Below are 21,412 nucleotides of genomic sequence, written 5' to 3' on the forward strand. Positions count from 1 at the left end.
CACTCCTTCTGGTGTTTGATTTTTGTCATCTTTGTCCCGGTTGTTTCCTTGTGGCTGTTCTCCTTCCTTTGTTGTGGCCGTCTGTTCCATCCCACCTTGACCCTTCTTTTGAAAGTGTCTGCTCCTCTCATCCTTCCTTGAGTGCACTGCAGTCTGCTTTCTGCGTTTCTTGGTCCTTGCTGCATTAGTGGGCCTTCCCGCGCCCGGTTTGGTCTGGTCACTCCTGTACCATCAGCATAGCCTTCCTGCCCCGTTAATAGGAGCGTTCTTGCAGAGCAATCCATCCTCAGGATCCGGGTTCACTTTCATGTCATAGTTCTTTGGAAGTTTTCTTTTATTTTTTTCTTCTTCTTCTTTCCGCCTCTGTTGCCAAGAAGAGCAAAGGCTTTGCTCAGTTTGTTGGTTTTCAGCAGCAAACTTTCCTGCTTTCTTTCAGATGACTGTAGTCAAGAGCATCTACATCGACTTTCAGGGACATAGAGTCTGACAAGAGTAAATGCCTACTGAGAAACCTTGCTCTGTCAGGATCTACCAAGGAGTAGGCAGAGATGAGTTTTGCCAAGGTGTGAATATCCTTCGGGCTTTGCTTCCCCAGTTGTTCAAGACAGGTGAGTTGGAATGTGGGACTGGTGTTCCTGATACCACTGGATGGCACTGTCAATGTCCTCTTCATGACTGTACATCATAACTAAGGCTGACTCCATGCCTGAATTATGCTGCAATACTTCTATACTTTGTGGGATTATGTAATTTCGGTAATCCTCCCATGAGCAATTTTTAATTACGCCATTGCAAGATTTATTTCTACTGCATTCGCAGGATGTCGGTCAGCCAATTCCTGAAGCAGTTCAATAGCTTTTGTATGCTGCTTCACCCGGAACAGTTGGGCAGCCTGGATTAGAACTGGCTATAGGTGCTCTGGACCTAAAGTAAAGCTGCTGAATGTTTGCGGTACTGATCTGCCTGGTTTGCATGCATGGCAAACAAGGCTTTGCTGAACTCGATAGCCTGCAGTTGTTTCTTAGAAAGCTTTTGGTCCACCCCATCTGCATTAGTTAGATTCATCTTTGTTTTAGAATCAAAGACATTTTCGTCCTTGGTAATAGTGATATTGTTTGTAATAACAGCAAGCAATCCCACATCAGTAGGCTTCAATTTGATTATTTGAATGTACAGTTGCAATGCATCTTTGGCCCAACCCTGTTGCTGCATGATGTACCCCATCCAACCATGAATTACAGCCAGCTCAGTTGCTATGTCCTCTTCAGACACATCAGCATCTTCAGCTAGGGACTCCCAGCAAAGCTCTTCTTCCTGCTTACGTTTCTTCATTGCATCATCAAGTCTTCTTGTAGAATCACTGTGCAGGCTGCAATAGAACAGATCTCATAGGTCAGATCTTGTAGCCCCAGGTCCGCTGGCATGACGTTTTCCCATGTGCTGATTGCAACCACCGCCTCTGAAACATTTGTTTTTCGCTCCTTGGTGGCGTATTTGCTGTGTCCTGGATGTCGGATTGCCTGTTTGTTTGAGAGGGCGGCCGTTTCTCTTTGGTCCCCTTCCCAGTACGGCTAATTGTTGGATACGTTCCACCTTCCCTCCTTTAGTGGCTTCTCCTGTAAATTCCGGTCACGTAGGTTAGTGCACTCCTTCTCCCTCCTAAGCACTCCTTCATGGGCACAGTAGGGAAACTGGCTGGGTGGGATGCTTCCTAGTGAGGCAGTGACTCCCGTGGGGGAGGGAGGTACTTCGCTTGGGCGGTCCTGTGGGTGGACTGCCCATATGTTCGTTGTTGGGCCACTTTCGGAATATATGTGGCGGTTGCTAGGATGGGCGGGAAACCAACCTAGCAACCGTCACATTTGTTACCTGCCATTTAAGACGGCTATTCTTATGGCACACCTCCGCTTTTTAATGCACGTTAAAGTGGCGCACATATACGGTGCCATTTCGGTGCCGGTATTGTGGAGGAGTGCCACAGGAAGCCGGTCACTGAGTGCAGGTGGATGGGCAAAGAGTAATGGTTTTGGGGTGGGATGGGCAATTATTAATGTAATAATCCACGGGTTTAATTGGAGGTTCAAAGCACATTTAATGGAAATGTCTATGTATGCATACAGTGATAAATTTAGCTTCAGTCATGTACATACACTTATACAGTTACGTGTTTTTTAATAAATATGTGTATGTTTCGCATTTTTGTAAAATGTGTGCGTATTATTTTATCTTTATACTCCTTTTGATTGGTTGACAGTATTGCTTTGTTTCATTTTGAAATAAAGTAACCAATTGCTGTTCCATACTTAATCTGGGAGCTTTTATTTTTTTTACAACAGGTGTTTTTTTACATTGGTAATAATCCATTTGCTTCCATTTTGTTAAATTTGGTGGAGAAATGGTATTTAGTAGAGTGTGTTGGTGTGTAAGACTGTTTGGGGAGGGTGGGGGAGTAAGAGATGGGTTAAATGTTGTATTAATTTGGGTGATAGATCTCCTTGTTGAGTTCGATTTGTCTGTGGACAACACGGATGTCCTGAAATGTTCGAAATAAATGAAATGGGGGTGTTCTGAGGACACTACGTCCGTACGTATGGTTCGTAGGCAAGTTGAAACTGTTCTAAGAACACACACGGTGTACTGATATGTTCGAAAATAAATGAAATGTGTGTGTCTTGAGGACGGTATGTCTGTCCGTACTGTTCGCAAGCAAGTTGAAACTGTTCTAAGAACACATGAAGTGTCCTGGGATGTTCGTTAATAAACAAAATGGGGGTGTCCTGAGGACGGTATGACAGTCCTTACCGTTCGCAAGCAAGTTGAAACTGTTCTAAGAACACATGAAGTGTCCTGGGATCTTCGTCAATAAACAAAATGGGAGTGTTCTGAGGACGCTACATCTGTCCGTATTGTTCGCAAGCAAGCTGAAACTGTTCTAAGAACACTTGCGGTGTCCTGAAATGTTCGTAAATAAACAAAATGGGAGTGTCCTGAGGACGCAGTCCGTATTGTTCGCTGGCAAGTTGAAATTGTTCTAATAACAGATGATGTGTCCTAGAATGTTTGTAAATAAATAAAATGAGGGTGTCCGGAGGACGGTATGTCTGTTCGTTTAGTTCGCAGGCAAGTTGAAACTGTTCTAAGAATATATCATGTGTCCTGGGATGTTCGTCAATAAACAAAATGGGGGTGTCCTGAATTTGTTAGATGTTCGTCAATAAACAAAATGGGGGTGTCCTGAGGACGGTATGACTGTTCGTACTGTTCGCAAGCAAGTTGGAACTGTTCTAAAAACACATCAAGTGTCCTGGGATGTTCGCAAGCAAGTTGAAACTGTTCTAAGAACACATGAAGTGTCCTGGGATGTTCGTCAATAAACAAAATGGGAGTGTTCTGAGGATGGTACATCTGTCCGTATTATTCGCAAGCAAGATGAAACTGTCCTAAGAACACTAGAGACCTATTGTATAGGCAAATTCTATTACAAGCAACCAGTTTTATACGGTGCAATTTATTTTAATGCACTCAGTATTCTTTAACAAAACAACAAAAACGGAAATGCAGTGTTCTGATATAAAAGCAAAAGAATTTTTCAAGGCAATAGTAGAGCATCAGTCTCAAACCAAAAAGAAAAATTGCTTATAGCATCATCATTTGCATGCTAAGGTTCTTTTACCAGCACCAAATTAAGCAGGACAGAGTGGTGAATGTTAGTAAAGTTGTGTACATTTACATATAGGGGGGCAACAGTATACAGATCTATAAGTGACCAATCCTCAGTCGGTCGACCGACTGAGGATTGGTCACTTATAGATCTGTATAATAGTGTACAACTATATAGGTTTCACCATTAATACTGTGAGGCAAACTGTTGCCCCCCTATATGTAAATGTACACAACTTTACTAACATTCACCACTCTGTCCTGCTTAATTTGGTGCTACAGAGCTCCCCAATTGGGAAAACAATTTGTCAAACAATCTGTCAAACCTTATTTGTAACTAAAACAAGTGTTACCCTGTTGTTGCTGGTAAAAGAACATTACCATGCAAATGATGATGCTATAAGCAATTTTTCTTTTTGGTTTGAGACTGATGCTCTACTATTGCCTTGAAAAATTCTTTTGCTTTTATATCAGAACACTGCATTTCCGTTTTTTTTGTTTTTTTGAAGAATACTGAGTGCATTAAAATAAATTGCACCGTATAAAACTGGTTGCTTGTAATAGAATTTGCCTGTACAATACAAAGTACATTGTCTTGTTTTCAACCCCCAGGGGATGTCAGATTACATCACTAGGATGAATCATAGGTTTACTTCTGCATAGACCACCTATTTTATAATACCCACCACATACATAAGTTAGAGTATGGTGTAACTTAGTTAGGCGGCTACCCCCTTATGTGACACACTTGGGATAGGTACCAGCAGATTACTCTTTTAAAACAGTCATACAGCAACGTCATGACTTAGGCGTGCCGAGGAAACTGTTGTATTCAATGCAAGGGTAAACTGAAAGACCATATACTGAGGCAGGTACGACTTCCACGGACTAGGTGAAGGCAACAGAAGTCTTCCCTTATCTGATATGAACGGAGACCAACCCAGGGTCACACTGTAAAACGGATTCAAGTGGAGACACCACAGTGGACCAAGATGTATACAAGTAGAAAGCAGCATTGAAAGAAATAACCAGGTACAGGACAGGACAGCATATCAGAAGCTAGACAGGCAGGTTGCAAGGCAAGGAGCCCAGAGGAACAGGGCAGAAGGCAGAGGAGTGTGGCAAGGCTGCCAGGCAGGGAATCCCAGAGGAGAAGGGCAGAAGGCAGCGGAGTGCGGCAAAGCCGTCATGCGGGAACCTAGAGGAGCAGGGCGGAAGGCAGCGGAGTGCGGCAGAGCTGTCAGGCTGGAGCCCAGAGGAGCAGGGCGGAAGGCAGCGGAGTGCGGCAGAGCTGTCAGGTGGGAGCCCAGAGGAGCAGGGCGGAAGGCAGCGGAATGCAGCAGAGCCACCAGGTGGGAGCCCAGAGGAGCAGGGCGGAAGGCAGCGCAGTGCGGCAGAGCCGCCAGGTGGGAGCCCAGAGGAGCAGGGCAGAAGGCTGCAGCAGACTGGAGAGGGAGCTGCAAGCATCAACAGCAACAGAAATCAAAAGGCCAAAAGAGGATTTCCAGGAAAGGTCCAAAACTGGTAACAGGAGCACCAGCACGAACTTTCAGTGAAAGCAGATGACTGACAACTGCTTCTGTTCAAAGTGAGTTTATAAAGCCCCTCCCAGCCAGAAGGCCAGCAGGGCGGAGCTGATTGCAGACTCTGGCAGCTGTGTTCAATTAAGCCCAGCCCTGGCTTTAGTAGCCTGCAGCAGTAGCAGCAGTGGTTTCTAATCAAGTGCTCTCCAGCTCTCTGCAGCCTAGCCTGCAGTAGCTTGGAACAGGTGAATGCAATCAGGCCCTCTGCAACTCTTAGGAACTTGCTGAAAGAAATGTATTTAATATGCCTCCTCCAGCCCTCTGCCTTTTAGACAGCATACATGTCCCAGAATGCATGCTGGTTTAACCCAAAATCCGGAATGGAACATGCAATTGGATTAGTCCAAAACTGCAGCGGTAAAACAAGGAAAGAAAGGCAGAGGCGCATGTAGCAGTGCTGGGTTGCAGGCGCGTAGGATCGTGACACCAAAGTGGACTGTGAGTATCAATAGGAATCATAGAACCATAGCATACCTTGCCTTGCCTTTCTTTGTTCCATCCCAATCTCTAAGTCATCCCATCCTTATCCTGATAACTTATAATATTGTCAAAATCATTCGTGAAACCCTGCATTTGATTCCTTGTGGTAGCGCCAACATCGTTAATAATTTTTCCTTGTAAAATCCTGAGCTATTAATCCTGTTCGGAGTGATCGGACTAGGTCCGCCAGGGCAGGCGCAGAGGTGCTAGGGTTGAACTCGCGAGTCAACCCCAGAGCTTACTGTGTCTCAATCTGGTAGCCTAGCCTGCATGCTCTAATGTAGATTAAAACTGTTCTTGTCAAAATTGATTTCTTTTCCCTTTTTCGCGCCTTCATTTTCTCAAAAACGCACCTCACTTGATCTTGCAATACTCGCTCAATTTAACAGCTAGAGACCTTATTTCACTTCCATATTGTACCTAGGATCCATAGCTACACCCCAACAACAAATTTGAGGGAACCTTGCAAGGGGAAATTCTAACTCAAGTGCTATCTTACCTAAAATCAAAAAGTGCTCCTATTCCCTGGTGTGTCAGTAGAAGGTTAAACTAAGTGCATTGCTTACATTCTTGTTGTTCTCATCACACATTGGTGATTGCTGCCCAATATTAAAAATTGTATTATTTGTTTTAATTTTCAAATAAATAAATAAATAAATATTATATTTTATCAACCAGCCTGGTTGGGTATTTGAAAAGGGTGTGTGATATGAGTGGGGTATCATCTCAATATTGAATCTCATCTAAAAATAAGCATTTCAAAGACTAAGGTGTGCGTCACCTGATTAAAATCCTTAACAAATTTGGGGGCTCAAGTCCGGGGATTGAGTTTGGTTACCACCCGTGACAGTCTAACACAGCAGACTAACCTGCCAAGTAGTGATACATTGTGTGGGATGAATACTGTATTACACTGTACAAGAGCCTACCAAAACAAATACTCCAAGACCAGGCCTGTCTGTCAAAGTAAAATTAAATCAACCCTGAAATAATTAATAAAGAAAGAACATTGCCTAAACGGCTGTTCCAGTAGAAATCGGTATGGCTAGGGAGCACCCCCTGCACAAGCTTTTTGTTAGAGGTGAATGGCCAGAATGGGATTAAAATTTCTGGCTACAGGAAATCACGCAACAGGTCACTGCCATGAACCTGGATATATGGCAGGACAATGGCTTATTACACCAGGCTATGAGTGGATTATACATGGCCCCAAAAATGAAAGAGGAGCAAAGCAAAATTGCCACAATTGTGGCCTACCTATATCTCCACATGGGAGTGATACGGGAAAAGCATGTTGACAGCACAGTTCTGGCACAGAATCAAATTGAATTATTAGATAAAATCCAGACTAATCTAGATTCAGCAGAACAAAGATTACGGAAGAGCCAAGAATTGGAGGCAGAATCTAGAGATTATGTCACAAAATTAAAAGAGGAGTTGGCTAGCCAACAGCAAAATAATGCAGACCAAGAGGCCCAACTAGAAGCAGCATAAAAAAAACGTCAGGACAAGGTTGACTCTCTAGAAGAGAGTCAACAGAAGCTGACTCAACAACTAACATATAACAGGGCCTGCTCAGGGCAAATAACCATGTTACAAAATCAGATAGATGAATTGAAAGAGGGAAATCATAAATTAATCTTAGGAGACCTCCACTCTCAAACAGAATCTGATCAGGAGTGCCAGAAATCCAATGCCATCAAAAAATAAAGGGATGAACTGGCTGAACAGAGGGGCCCCCTAAATCAAAAGAAAGATGCCCTAGACCAGGAAATAAGCAAGTTAAAAAATGAGTTAGAGGGAAGAGAGTTAGCCCTCCAGGAGCTCAATGAGCTAAAAACCGAGTATGGGAAGCTACTGGGGCACGCCAGATGGGTGGAGGGTGCTCTGGAAGAGAACACCCAGACCCAAGATGCTAAAACTCAGGAGGTGAGTCTCCTGTAGCAGAAATTGTCCCAGTATTCCTAGAACATACAGGAAGCACAGAGAGACAACGAGGCTCTCTGTGTAAAGAATGATGGGCTCCACCAGCAAGTGGCAGCGCAAGAGCAGATCATTGAGACCAGTAAGGCCTTGATAGATGAACAAAAGGCTCAGATCTTTGCTTATTACCAAGAAATAGGGGCTGAAAAAGCAAAGCTAGCAAGGTTGGAGAAAGAGGGTACTAGACTAAATCCTAACTGGAAGGACCCTGAACAGATAGAGAGGGACAGGGCAACCCCTGATCATAACATAAGGACCTCTGTACTCAGGGACACAAACCCATTCAATACCATGAACATTGCCAACTGCATGTCTACTGGCTCACATGAGCCGGGAGCCATGGGGCTGGCAGAATTCAATAGATTTAGTAGGATGGGACTGACAGATCAGCGCCTACCCAGAAATTGATGAACGGGTGTCCCTGTACAGATACCCAAATGTTAGGGCTGATCTCTCTGACAAGGAAGACTTCTATGAGGGGAGGGTCAGGGAATCAAATCCACTGAAATACTGCCTTCCAAAGGACCAATTGGTTCAATTTGATGGGGAACTAAATGAAATGAGGGCCAAAAAGAGCATCCTAAAGACCTCTACCTGGTTAGGGCAGTAGGGAGGATACTCTACCAACCCTGGGAGCAGGGAAGAGGCAGGAGACTCTTCTGAGCACCACAGGAGTAGAGGAACTAGGCCCCAACATTCTGCGAGCCCTTCTCAAACTCGCAGAATCTGGGAATGCCTAGTTGATCAAGAAGGGACCTACAGTAGCAGCGCCTCTGAGTCTGAGGGCAAGTGGACTCGGGTGATTAAAACAAAGAAGGCAAACAAACTTAAGAGAGCTATGAAAAAAGATCGCATTAGACAGATTAAGGCCATTAGGAATGTCATAACTCCATATCATAAAAATGCAAAGTATTCTGTTTGGGAACACTTAGAACTATTTGAGCAAATGATGGATACGTTGCATATGAAGAACAGTCAGAATTGCTTAGAGTATGTAAAATGGACCTTCTCCCCTGAATACTCCAGTTTTTTTGCAAGATTGGAAGACCAGAACCACTCGAGATGGTCCACCTGCAGAGCGGCCATCTTAAAACATGTTTCTGCTCACAGAAACCCCCAAGAGGCCCGCAAGGAGGCCTACAATCTGCAGTGCAGGGAAGATCAGGGCCCCCAAGAATTTGTGCAGGAGCTCAAATGCGCCTTTGCACAGACCACCAGGAGGTTGCGCACAGATAATCGGGAGTTCATCACCACCTTCTTTCATGCCCTCCCAAAATATATAATGACCCAGCTGGTGAGGGACTTTCATGAGAAAAGATCGCTGGACTGGGTCATAGAGCAAGCGACCCACATTTATGAGGTCCAAAAACCAGCAGATAACAAAAATCCAAACAAACCCCCCACACCAGCCAAAACCCCTGCTGCTGCTAAGGTGGCAGAGGTGAAGGTTGCCCCCATTTTAGATCGCGAGATGGGGGCCCTAAAAATATACCTGTACCAAATCAACCCAATCAAAGACCCAGAAGGCCCTTTGGCCAATTCCAGACAGGTGGTAGTCAGGGAGGTAATCCCACAAATGGATCCCCTAAGTCCCCTGATTACAGCAGCCCCTGGTACAAGGGTAACAGACCAATCCTGGGGTATGTATGGACTCCCCCAGTCCAAGGGGAGGGGTCCAATCAGGTATGTGCTGCCCCAGGAAACTTCCCTCCTAACTTTCCTCAGGAGGGCAGTAATCCCCGAACTGCCGGGCTGGGTTTCTTTCCCCGGTATCCACAAAACCCCAACCTGCAGGACAACCCTCCTTTCTTTCCCCGCTTTCAGGAGCCCAGACAGCCTAATCCGGGAGAGGGGATGCCAAGGGAGAAGGATTACCAACATTCTCAATACCCAGGGTACTCTGGGCGAAGGGATTGTTACCCTTCCCGTGACTCAACCAGGGTTGACCAGAGACCCCTGTACTAGCCAGAACGGGTGTCCCAACTGGAGCACCAGGTCCAGAATCTGTTCTAGGTTCTGGGTCACATGGTGAGGGCTCAACAGAACCTTCAGATGAACATGGGGGCTCAGAATCCCACCAACCAAGGGTCTGGTACTCCAGAACAATGACGGGGAGAGCACCCCGACAACTCACCGGTTCCAGAGGAGGAGGCATGGCGGGAATGGAGGTGTAAAGCCTTAGAGGAAGCTTCCTTCCTCACCCTTGAAAATCCACTGGACACCAGGGAACCGGAACGAAAATCTTCTGCCCCCGAAAACCTGCCAACCAAGGAACAGAGGGCGGGTAGGAGAAATAAAGAATCCAAAAAGGCCCATTTTGTGGAGGAAGTCAGTGTCCTCGAATTTGAAGTGGAAGAATCCTTAGATGATTCTGGGAAAGAGATATTCTGCTTCAAGGATGGGGGGAACTCCTCCCAAAGAAAAATAGGTCCCAAGAGATCCAAATGAAGACTGGGTGAATATGGGAACTGAGTCAGAATCGCCCATCATGGAACCCCAGAATGAGCATCAGGGAAACCACACTGTCCAAACCAAGTCTGGGGACTGCCTCCAAAAAGGGGGAAGGGGGGTGGCCCAGAATCAGAAAAAGGGGAGCCCTAAACTCCCCACATATCCCAATGTCAAATTCTTCTTTCAGATCTCCAAACTCCAACACTGAATCATGACCAAACTATCCCTGTGTCAGAGTCAAAAATAAGGAAATTGACCGCCAAACTTGCCCAGAATGCCCATTACCTATGCCCATTGGAGTAGAAAGAGGGTTGATTTTATGCCCCAGTCCAAGTGCAAGGGCAATGTACATTTTTTGGCACTGGTGGACAGGGGATCCCAATCCACTCTTCTGTCAAAGAGGGCCTTTGATCAGCTGAATTCAGGAAGGGGGGAGAGATACCAGATCCCTCTCAGCCCTCTTCCTGGACAACTTCAGAACTTCGATGGGAATGAAATTCCTGTCGAGGGGACTGTGGATTTGGAAATAAAAATTGGGCGACATAAGGTGAAACACCCGGTCATAGTAGTGACTCCAGAGGGCACACCCTCTCTACTGGGGAATGACATCCTGCGTAGGTTTTCCCCCCTTACAGACTGCGTGAACAAGGTCCTCCGGACCCAGACTAACAGGCCGATAAAATTAAAACATAGTGTCAACCATGTTAGTTTAAATGGCACATGCCAGATGGTTGAACAAAAACCTGATCATATTGAGTTTCATTTCCAGAATAACTAAATACCTGATGTGACAGTAATTTCTGTAGGACAACAAACTGGTGATAGGAACTTCTCTCCATTTCTGAAAATCAACCTTCCTTTCAGTTTCAAGTGGCATTCCACACTGGAAGGAAATACTTTGAAATTGTATACCAATTCACAATCTGAAAATCCCAATTCCATAGTCAAGAGTGATGAGAAACCAGCTCAAAATTTAGTTGACATTCAGAAAATTAGAGAACAGTTATTCATCCCTATTCAGTTAAAAGAGGGGAAGAAATCCGTTCTCGCCCGAGTGTGCGTGAACAACGGTAAGAGCTTCATCAGGGAAGCCATGTTCTGACAGCTCCCAAACGGTCCAGACATTCTCACATTTAACTTGATCAATAAGTGGGAAATGGGCCTGGAAACTTCCAATTCCAAACATCTCCTGCCTAGCAGGTGTATGCGCAAAATCTCTATCGGAAACAAATGCATAGTGCATAATTGTTGCGTCGTGTGAAATGTCCCTGCTGCATTCTATTTAGGCAGTGACATTCTCAATCATTTTGCCATTAATTTGGACCTGATCAATTACAAAGCCTTGTCCCGACTAGGGGGCAATCCCATGGACTTTGATGATTCAGGAAAACCATTTCGGTCAGCCCAATTGCTGCTGTATGCAGTTGAAGTTCAAATTAGAGAGGAGGTCACCATCCCAGGATGGACACTCCTCTGACATCTGCCACCTCCTTGAAGAACTTGACCTTGACATCCTTGGTCTTACAGAGACATGGTTCACGGCCAGCTCTGTCACGAGCTTTGACACTCTCCTCCCTGATGGCTACAAGATCCTCTCCGCACCCAGATCCACTCGCCCTGGAGGGGGTGTAGCCTTGATTTTTCCTGAGTGGATTCCTGCCAATATAATTCCCACTCAGATCTACTCCTCTTTCGAATGCCTCGTCTGCAGGCTCTCAATCTCTCCTAGCCACTCTCTTACTGTTGCCACTCTCTACCGGCCCCCTGGTCAAATCAGCTCTTTTCTCTCTGAGTGGGCTGACCTCTCCTCCTGTCTCCTGGCTTCAACCACTCAACTCCTCCTCCTTGGTGACCTCAACATTCACCTTGATTCTCCCTGTCCCTCAACTTTGCTCTTTCGTGACCTCTGTGATTCCCTCTCCCTCTCTAATCCTCCCCTCTGGCCCAATGCACTCTGCAGGGCACACACTTGATGCCTTGATCTCCTCTAGCCTCCCCCTATCTATCCCTCTCTCCACTCCCCTCTCCTGGAGTGACCACTACCTCATCGCCTCTCATCACTCTCTCTCTTCCCCCCAAGCCAAGCCTACCCCAACACTGCCACCTACCTTCCTGGACATCCGGCCCATGAAGCGTGTGTCAGTCGTGGCTTTTGCTTCCACCTTCTCCCCACCACCTCTTCCTCTGACTGACTCACACCCTGACACAGCACTGTCTTATCTCTATTCTTCTATTTCTGATACTCTTGATGTTCTTGCCTCTGTCATGAGGATCCACCTGAAGTCCAAAGCCAAGTGCAATTCCTAGTATGACTCCGACCTAGCTACACTTAAACGTAGGTGTAGGGCGGCTGAGAGAAAATGGAGGGATTCCTGCTCCTCCTCTGACAAACTGGCCAAAAGGCAATACCGTCTCTCTCTCCGTACCAGGAAGAGAGTCCATATTCAAGCCCGTATCTCTGCGGCATCTAACAGCTCAGCCGAACTCTTTAAAATGTGTAAGGAGCTGGTCAACCCTGCTGCAGCCTCTACCCCTCCCCTTGCCTCTCAGGCTCTATGCAATGCCCTGGCCTCACACTTTATATCAAAAACCCAGGACATCCTGTCCACATTCTCCTCCACTCCCTCTCCTCTACCCTCTCCATCGGTACTCACCAACCCTCCTCCAGCCACCCCCCACCCTCCTTCTCTTCCTTTCCTCTCTTCTCCCCTGATGAGGTCACTAGACAAGTCTGATCTGTGAAAGCCTCGTCAAAACAGATTCATCCCTGTTCCTCTAAAACTCTCAAGGACCACATTGATACCCTTGCTCTGGCCCTTGCCGACTTCTGCAACCACTCCTTTGCCTCAGGATCCTTCCCCTCCCCTCTTAAGCACTCCCTTGTGCATCCTCTCCTCAAGAAAGCCACAATGGATCCCTCTTGTCCGGCCAACTATCGCCCAATTGCCATTACCCCCTTCTTGGGCAAACTCCTTGAAAAGCTGGCCATCTCTCAGCTAAGCCTTAATTCTGATTCTGTTGGCTGTCTCCATGACCATCAGTCTGACTTCAGATCTGGCAGAAGCACGGAAACTGCTCACCAGAACATCCGTGAAGATCTGCTTTCGAACCTTGACTCTAGCATTCCCTCTGTTCTCATCTTACTAGATCACTCCTCTGCCTTCGACACGGTCAACCATACCATCCTGCTCAACCGTCTCTGGGATAACTTGGGCATCACTGATCAGGCTCTGGCCTGGCTGACCTCTTTCCTCTCTGATCGACCCTCCCAGGCCCAACTTGGGTCCTTCCTATCATCTATCTTCCTCTCCACCTGTGGTGTTCCCCAGGGGTCTAACCTCTCGCCCTGGCTTTTCAACCAATATCTGGCAACTCTCGCCCGCTGTATTGCCATTTTCTGCTCAAACTTCTAGTGCTACGCAGATGAGACACTCAACTCATTTTCAGGCTGCCCTCGGCCACCTCCTCCACCTCTCTTATCACTGATTGCCTAACTGCTATTCAAGACTGGTGTGCCGCGAACGATCTTTGTCTTAATGCCAGCAAGACGGAGATCCTCCTCATTGGCACACCATCACCTTCCTTTCCCCTCACTCTCTGGCTGGCCTCCCTTGGCCCTCCTCATATCCCCACCTGCAAGGCCAAGAACCTTGGTGTCACCTTTGATTCCACACTCTCCTTCTCCGCCCGCATCGCTGATGTATCAAAAAAGTCAAACTTCCTACTGCACCTCTTCAGAGGTATTCTTCCTTTCCCCCAGAAGCTCACAGTCTCCCAAGCTCTAGTTCTCTCTAAGTTGGACTATTGCAACAGCCTCTTTCCTAATCTACCAACCACTTTCTCTCCGCCCTTTACAACTTATCCAGAACAGGACTGCGAGACTTGTCCTTGGCCTCAAGCCCTGGGATCGTATCTCTCCAGCTCTGAAATCTCTCCATTGGCTCCCAGTGGATGCATGGTTTAATTCAAAACCGTCTGCATTGTCCACAAGGCTTTCTGGGGCCTGGGTCCAACATAGCTTCAGCTATCCCTCTGGAACTACCTCCCATCTCGAGCATTCCGCTCCTCGACCTCTAACTCCCTCAGGGTCAGTTGTTTCTCAAAGAAACGAACTGGGGTAGATCTCTGTCTTCGGCTGGTGCCTCCCTCTGGAACAGCCTCCATGCCATTCTAAAACTTGAGGAGAACCATCTCCGTTTCCGGAAGCACCTCAAAACCTTCCTCTTTGCTTCTGCCTCCTCCTCTCCTCTCCCCTGTTGATTCTACTCTCCCTCGGCACCATGCACCTAGCCACCCTCTGACCTCCGGGCCCAGGTACCTGCTCATCTTGCCACCCTCACACACTGCCTCCAGGCCACCCCTTGCACTGAGGTCTGTATCTGTATCCATAGAGCCCTCCCCTTTTCTTCCTGCACTTTCAGACCTATCCGGCCTGCTGCCATAAACCCATCCCTTGTCACTTGCTGGCTGCATTCCCATTGTTTGTTGCCTTTTTATTTATTATTTTATTATTATTTTTGTTTTTTCCTTCTTGCTCCGCACTCTCCTTTTGTTCCCCCTTCCATGCACTTCTCCCCCTTGCCCCTCTACCCTGCACTTGCGCGTTCTCAATGTCACTGGGCCTAGTATGATCGTTGTTTTTGTTCTCCCCTGTTCCCCTTCCCTTGCCTTGTCGTGCTCTGAAACACTTGTGTATGAGCGAGATAGAAATAAAATATCAATATCAATATCAATATCAATTAAAAATTAAAAGAGGACAGAAACTGCAAAATCCTGAAGCCTATGTTCACCTCAACACCCATCTCCAACAGCAAGGGTTGGGGTTAAACCCAACACCATTAGTCAATGTAGAACACAACACCATTCCCATATTGATGGATAACAGCGACCTTAGGAGTATCACTCTGGGCGCAGGCACCATCATTGGAATTGCGGTTGATGACTGACATTTTTCCATAGATCTAGCTAATGAACTGATAGGACCAATCCCCAATGACTGTTTTGACAGTGATAGTGACAATGACGTACCACCAGACAGGACCTTCACCCGGCACAGGGGGAATTTCTTGGTGTACTCTTCCTTCCGTTACGGGAAGGGAGAGGTGACTTGTGACATCAGGCAGGAAGAGGTGTTCTTCCAGGTCCCCAATGACAGCCCCGCCTACCAGAAACCCTCTGTCCAGGTAAATACTCTCATCAAGGATCTCTCCACCCAGCTGGAGGAAACTGCTGAGATAGCAAAACCGGAAGTCTTTTCAGGATTCAGGCAAATGCTTGAAGAGCGAGTTAACCTAGCTGATGCCTGTGAGACTCCGGAGCAAAGTTGAAACAAGTTTTCTTAGATTTTCAAGATCTCTTTGCGGTGGAATCATATGACTGTGGTCGCACCGAAATCCACACAATGATTCCCACGGACCCTGGAATGACTCCAGTGTTTTTGAAGCAATACTGCATGCCTCTCCCATTCATGCAGTTCCTGGTGGAAATTGTCAAATACCTTGAGTCCCGTGGGATAATTTGTCTAGACCACAGCACCTTTAATAATCCGGTGCTGGGGATTTTAAAAACGAACGTCCAGTGGAAACTCTGTGCTGACCTTAGGGATCTGAACAAATGGGTCCCTATGTCCCTATGGCCTCTGCCCTACATTGACCAAGGGCTGGCCCAGATCCAGGGGTCAAAGGTATACACTGCCATTGACCTGACCAATGGGTACTGGACCATGCCTGTCAGTAGGGTGGACCAATACAAGCTGACCTTTACCTTCGGGGGGCAGCAGTACACATGGACTCGGACTCCCTTTGGATACATCAACTACGGCAACTAATTTAACATCTTCTTGCACAAGGCCATGCCCGACTTGGGTGAAAAGGGTAACTTGGCCTATGTAGATGATGTCCTGATCAAAAGCCCAACTGTGTAGGAACACATAGCTGGAATCCGTTATGTTCTGACACAGTTGAGGGTTGCAGGAGCAATACTCTCATTTCAAAAAGCACAGTGGTGCAGGACCTGTGTCATCTTTTTGGGGCATGAGATAAATCCTGAGGGTCTCTGTCCCCAGGAGAAGAAAGTGGAAGCACTCCTAAAACTGAAAGACCCCACAACTCTGCATGAGCTAAGGAGCCTCTTTGGACTGACTAATTATAGTAGGAAGTTCATTGAGGATTACGCAGAGATCACAAGACCCCTGATCCATCTGTTGAAGGGGGGGTCAAGTCGGAGTGGGGTCCAGAACAAGCCGAGGCAGTAAAGCAACTCAAAAGAAGCCTCTCACAAGCGCCTTGTCTAGCTTACCCTGTCAAAAACAAGGAGTTCTTCTTGGAGACAGGGTTATCGAATACATGCTTGACAGCAGTATTATATCAAAAGCATGACAAGGTCAATAAAGTAATCTCCTATGCAATCAAGACTTTATCCTCTGTTGAGCAAAAAATTCAATGATTCTCAGAAGGCACTCCTGGCAACGGTATGGGCATTGAAAAATTACTGCCCGTTCATCCAGGGGGAACACATCATAGTGGAGACTCCCCACCAGACTTTGCAATATCTCCAAAGTGACAGAATCTGGGCCGGAAATGTGAGTAATTCCAAAATTACTTCCTGGATTCTGTCAATGCAAGGCTTTCCTGTGGAGGTCAGATATGGCCAAAACAAGAAGAGTCCCCTCACCCAAGGTCTGGCTGACTTGCATGATTGTGCCAGAGAAAACAGTCTCAAGGACGAAAGTCTTAAAACCTAGGACAACATGGAGGCGTACCTGAATTCCCCGCACAAAGTCTATGAAGAAGACAAGTACGAGGGAATGCCCACAGTTTATGTGGACTGGTGCTCCTACCATGTTGACAACAACGGTGAAAAGGAACTGGTGGCCGGCGTTGGGAATGCTTGGGTGAATGATGCCCCACAACCCTCCGCTGGGTACAAATCGGTCCCCATAGTAGTCAGGTGGCAGAGTTGATGGCAGTTCATCAAGCCATCCTCACTGCTGTCCAACACCATCTCCACGAACTGGTCATAATCACTGATTCAGATTATGTCTGGAATGGGTTTGTGGAGCACCTGGTAAATTGGAAAACCAAAGACATGATATGTGCTAACAACAAACTGCTCAAACATTGCAAACTCATCCAAAATATTGATGATCTGGTCACGTCTAGTGGGATGACCATCTATTGGAAGAAGATCAAGGGTCATTCCAGAATAGAGGGGCCAGACAAAACTGGAAACGACCTAGCTCATCAGCTGGCCAAAACCAGAGCCATCCAGGCGGAGCTCCCCGAGATCGAGTCCCTGTGGGGGGAACTCCAGGTCTCTGCTATCACTAGGTCCCAGACAAATGCTCACAATGAAGTGTCAACTGCCCAATGGAGTAAGGAGACCCCAGATGCTGATTTAATCACAGCACAAAAAGGGGATCCGATTATTGGTAAGTTTTATCAACACATTGAGGACCCTGAGAACTTTCCCCTGATGGATACCGATTACATTGGGAAAGAGGACCTTAGGGTTTTGATGAAATGTCCAAAAATGTTCTGAATCCAAGGCGGTTTGTTGGTAAAGAGATCCATATCTGGCTGTGACCAGTGGGTGGTCCCTACTTCATTCCGAAGCCTGATGCTAAGTCACGCCCATGATGCGGCCACAGCCGGTCATCGGGCGTTTCACACTATTTTAGAAATCTTGCGAGAGGTTGCATACTGGCCACACATGGGGCAGGACCTCGACCAATATTTGAAGGGGTGTCTTGTGTGTGCACAATTTCAGCCAACTTCACTCACACACCGAGCTCCCCTCCAGAAGAGGGGGATGACACTGCCTTGGTCAGATTTACAAGTAGATTTAATCGGGCCCATGATTCGCTCCTCTAGGGGGAACAAGTACATGTTAACCGTAACATGCTTATTTACAAAATGGGTGGAATGTCTCCCTGCCCCAAATTGCAAGGCAGAAACAGCAGCTGCCCTGATGATCAATCACATCTTCTCACATTTTGGACTGCCCCAAAAGATTGAGTCAGACCGAGGTAGTCACTTCACCAGCGAAGTGATGACAAAGCTGTGGGAGATACTTGGGGTAAAAGGAAACGTCACATTGCATACCGCTGTCCTCTAGTGGTGGTGTTGAGAGGTACAATAAAACCATTTTGAGCATACTAAAAAAGTTTCTAGCAGACTCTGGGCCAAGCTGGGACATCCAATTACTGCTTGTCCTGATGGCCATCAGATCTACACCTTCTTCTGCAACTAAGATGTCTCCATTTGAGCTGATGACTGGACGAAGTTGCTACCTCAGCATCTGCTCTACAGAACACAGGAGCAGACACTGATTAACACCTCCACAACTCATGAGTATGTTGAGAACCTAAGGAAACACCTTCAACATGCTTTTGCGTATGCTCAGCGGACTCTAGTAAGATCTGCAGTGGGCATGAAGACTCAGTAAGATCTAAAAACAACCAAAATGGAATACCAAGTAGGAGACAGGGTCTACTTGTACAATTTCCAAAGGAACCAGACCAAAGAGCGCACATTTTTGCCTAGCTGGCGGGGACCTTTTAAAATTGTAGACAAAATCTCACCTGTCGCCTACAGAATCTGCATCCCCAAAGGTGACTTGACAGAAGAGAAAGGGGTCCATATTAATCAACTAAAGAGCTGTCACCCTAGGCACACTTTGCAACAAATTGAAGAGCCCAGAGAGAATCAAGCAGAGAAGACATCAGAAACATGAGAATTAGGAAAAGAAGAACCAGAAGGAAGCCAATAGGATTTATAGATCTGATTATGTAACAGGGAGTATATTCTTCATTATCAATTGTTATTATTAAATGCCTGTGTATCCCACTGCTGTTAAACCAATTGGTGGGCAGTTAGTGGGAAATTGTCATAACCGGTTTGTGTTCTATGTCATAGATTCATACTGGTTGTACCTATCTAACAACCAAGGATGACCGTCCTGGCAGCCTGGGAGGGAGAAACCAAAGGAGATCCGGGAATGTCGCTCTACTCCATGAAAGGAAGATCCCATGGAAAGCGGGGAGTGTCGTTCCACGTCCCATCCAGAGACAACAAGAGGAGCAGGATGCACCATTCTCTGATGGAAGAAGGACTCATACCTGCCAGTCCCTGCTGTAACCCAGGGAGAAATCCCACTTGCCCGACTCCCCTTCAACTTGGAAAGCTCAGGAGAAGTCGGGGGGGGGTGTGTGGGATATATTGACCCACTCAATGCTTTGCCCCACATCACTGAGCTGCATTTGCGCTAGAAACAGCAACCTGGCTGCGCTGGCTCCTGTGCGCCCCAGGACCTCAAACCTTCCTTTTTTCAGCAACAGAAAAATGGTTGCATGATCTTGCCTCACACACTTCAGGCAAAATGGAACAAGGAGACACACTGAAAAAGTATGCCAGTGTGTTCTGAGACATATATATGGAATCAAGGGAACCGGCAACACTGCATTGCTGCAAAAGCCAAAAATTCCCCTTCAGAATGAAACATTTTCACCCTTTCAAAATGCTGCTTTGGTGCCAATTCCACCTGTCATTCTGAAACCTCTGTGAGCAAAAAGGCCCAGGCAAACCAACTCTCAGACAAATCAAAAGCAACTTAATGTTTCCATTGCACAGGAACACACGTCTATTTCTGGACAAAATGTATCCAGGTGCTGCAGTTCAAAGAGACTTTTTACTCTCTGAGCCAGGTCAAGGATAAATGTATCTATACTTTAGATTCAGTGAAAAAACTTTGTTAAAGGGCAGTTGTGGTTAAGTTACGCTACTAAAAGCCTATGAAATTCAGTGAAACTTTGTTAAAGGGACATTATGGTTAAGTTGCGCTACTAAAAACCTATGAAATTCAGTAAAAAAACTTTGTTGAAGGGATGTTATGGTTCGAAGTAAAACCAAAAAACCCTTGAAATTCGCCAGTTATGGTAAGCTATGCAACCATAACTCGTGCCCCCACTGTGCACTGCTAAAACTAACACCCAGGACATCAAAGATGACATCACAAATGTCATTGATGACATTACTTATGACATCACATGTCTGGCTCCCACTTTTTTACTTTACTGACATATCTAGGCCAGTAACAGTCAGGAACTAAAAATGTATGTACTCATAATTCATATAGAAGTACTAAATTTGGAGAGTTATACTTCAAATATGTTCCTACAGTAATTCACTTGGGGTTCACTCACAGCATATGAAACATATACATAGGGGAAAACACAGATTTGGAAAACAGCAATGCTTTGTGTGTATAAAGATAATCAGTAAGGTTATCAACACTTTCTTATACTTCTGCCTTTTTATTACTTTACTTTCCTGGATATGCTCATATTTGTATACATTGTAAGCACACTACTCTCCTTAGGGTCCATTCACATTATATGATAGTTATACATAGCGAAGTAGTAGCTTTGACGCAGAGCGATCATTTCTCTGTATAAAGTTAATCAGTTGGGGTATGAAGATTGGCTGGTAATATTGTTGTTTACTTCATTTTTCTTGTATATGCTCATATTTGTATGTGTTGTTGTTATTTGTGTTTTGTTTCAAATAATGTAATTATGTAGTAAGTGGGTTTTATTAGCTAGTTATTAAATGTTGCACAGTAGACAAAACTGTAATAAAAAGCATTTATCATTTTACAATTCAACATGGTAAGATTAATAATATTGCACATTCATCCTGTATGTTGCCCACAATGCCTATGTTTCTACATGAGTAGCTTAGTATCCTGGAAAGAACCTGATAATAGAAAGGTATTCGTATCAATGCATTACTTAATGCACTACGTACCTCATGATATTTATTCCAATAATCCTTCATACTTTTTATCAACATTACTATAAGAATCCCTTGTACAGACTTTTCATGAAAAGTGAATGCACATGTGATGTCATCAGTGATGTCATCAATGACATTTGTGATGTCATCTTTGATGTCCTGGGTGTTAGTCTTAGCAGTGCATGGTGGTGGCGCGAGTTATGGTTGCTTAGCTTACCATAACTGTCGAATTTCAAGGGTTTTTCGGTTTTACTTCGAACCATTAACAAAGTTTTTATTTACTGAATTGCATAGGTTTTTAGTAGCGCAACTTAACCATTACGTCCCTTTAACAAAGTTTTTTTCACTGAATGTCATAGGTGTTTAGTAGCGCAACTTAACCATAATGTCCCTTTAACAAAGTTTTGTTCACTGAATATAGATATAGATGATGTAAATGTTATAAATGTTCACTAAGACTCC

At 45.7% G+C, this 21,412-nt stretch overlaps 1 pseudogene; it reads right to left on the reverse strand.

Moving 5' to 3' along the window:
- Nucleotides 1-217: 217 nt before the first annotated feature.
- Nucleotides 218-21,412, reverse strand: part of LOC138515290 (signal recognition particle subunit SRP72 pseudogene) — a 90,946-nt pseudogene continuing 69,751 nt past the window's right edge.

Source organism: Ambystoma mexicanum, chromosome 6q (assembly GCF_040938575.1).
Source record: "Ambystoma mexicanum isolate Mex_15411 chromosome 6q, UKY_AmexF1_1, whole genome shotgun sequence".
In the NCBI taxonomy this organism is placed as follows: Eukaryota; Metazoa; Chordata; class Amphibia; order Caudata; family Ambystomatidae; genus Ambystoma; species Ambystoma mexicanum.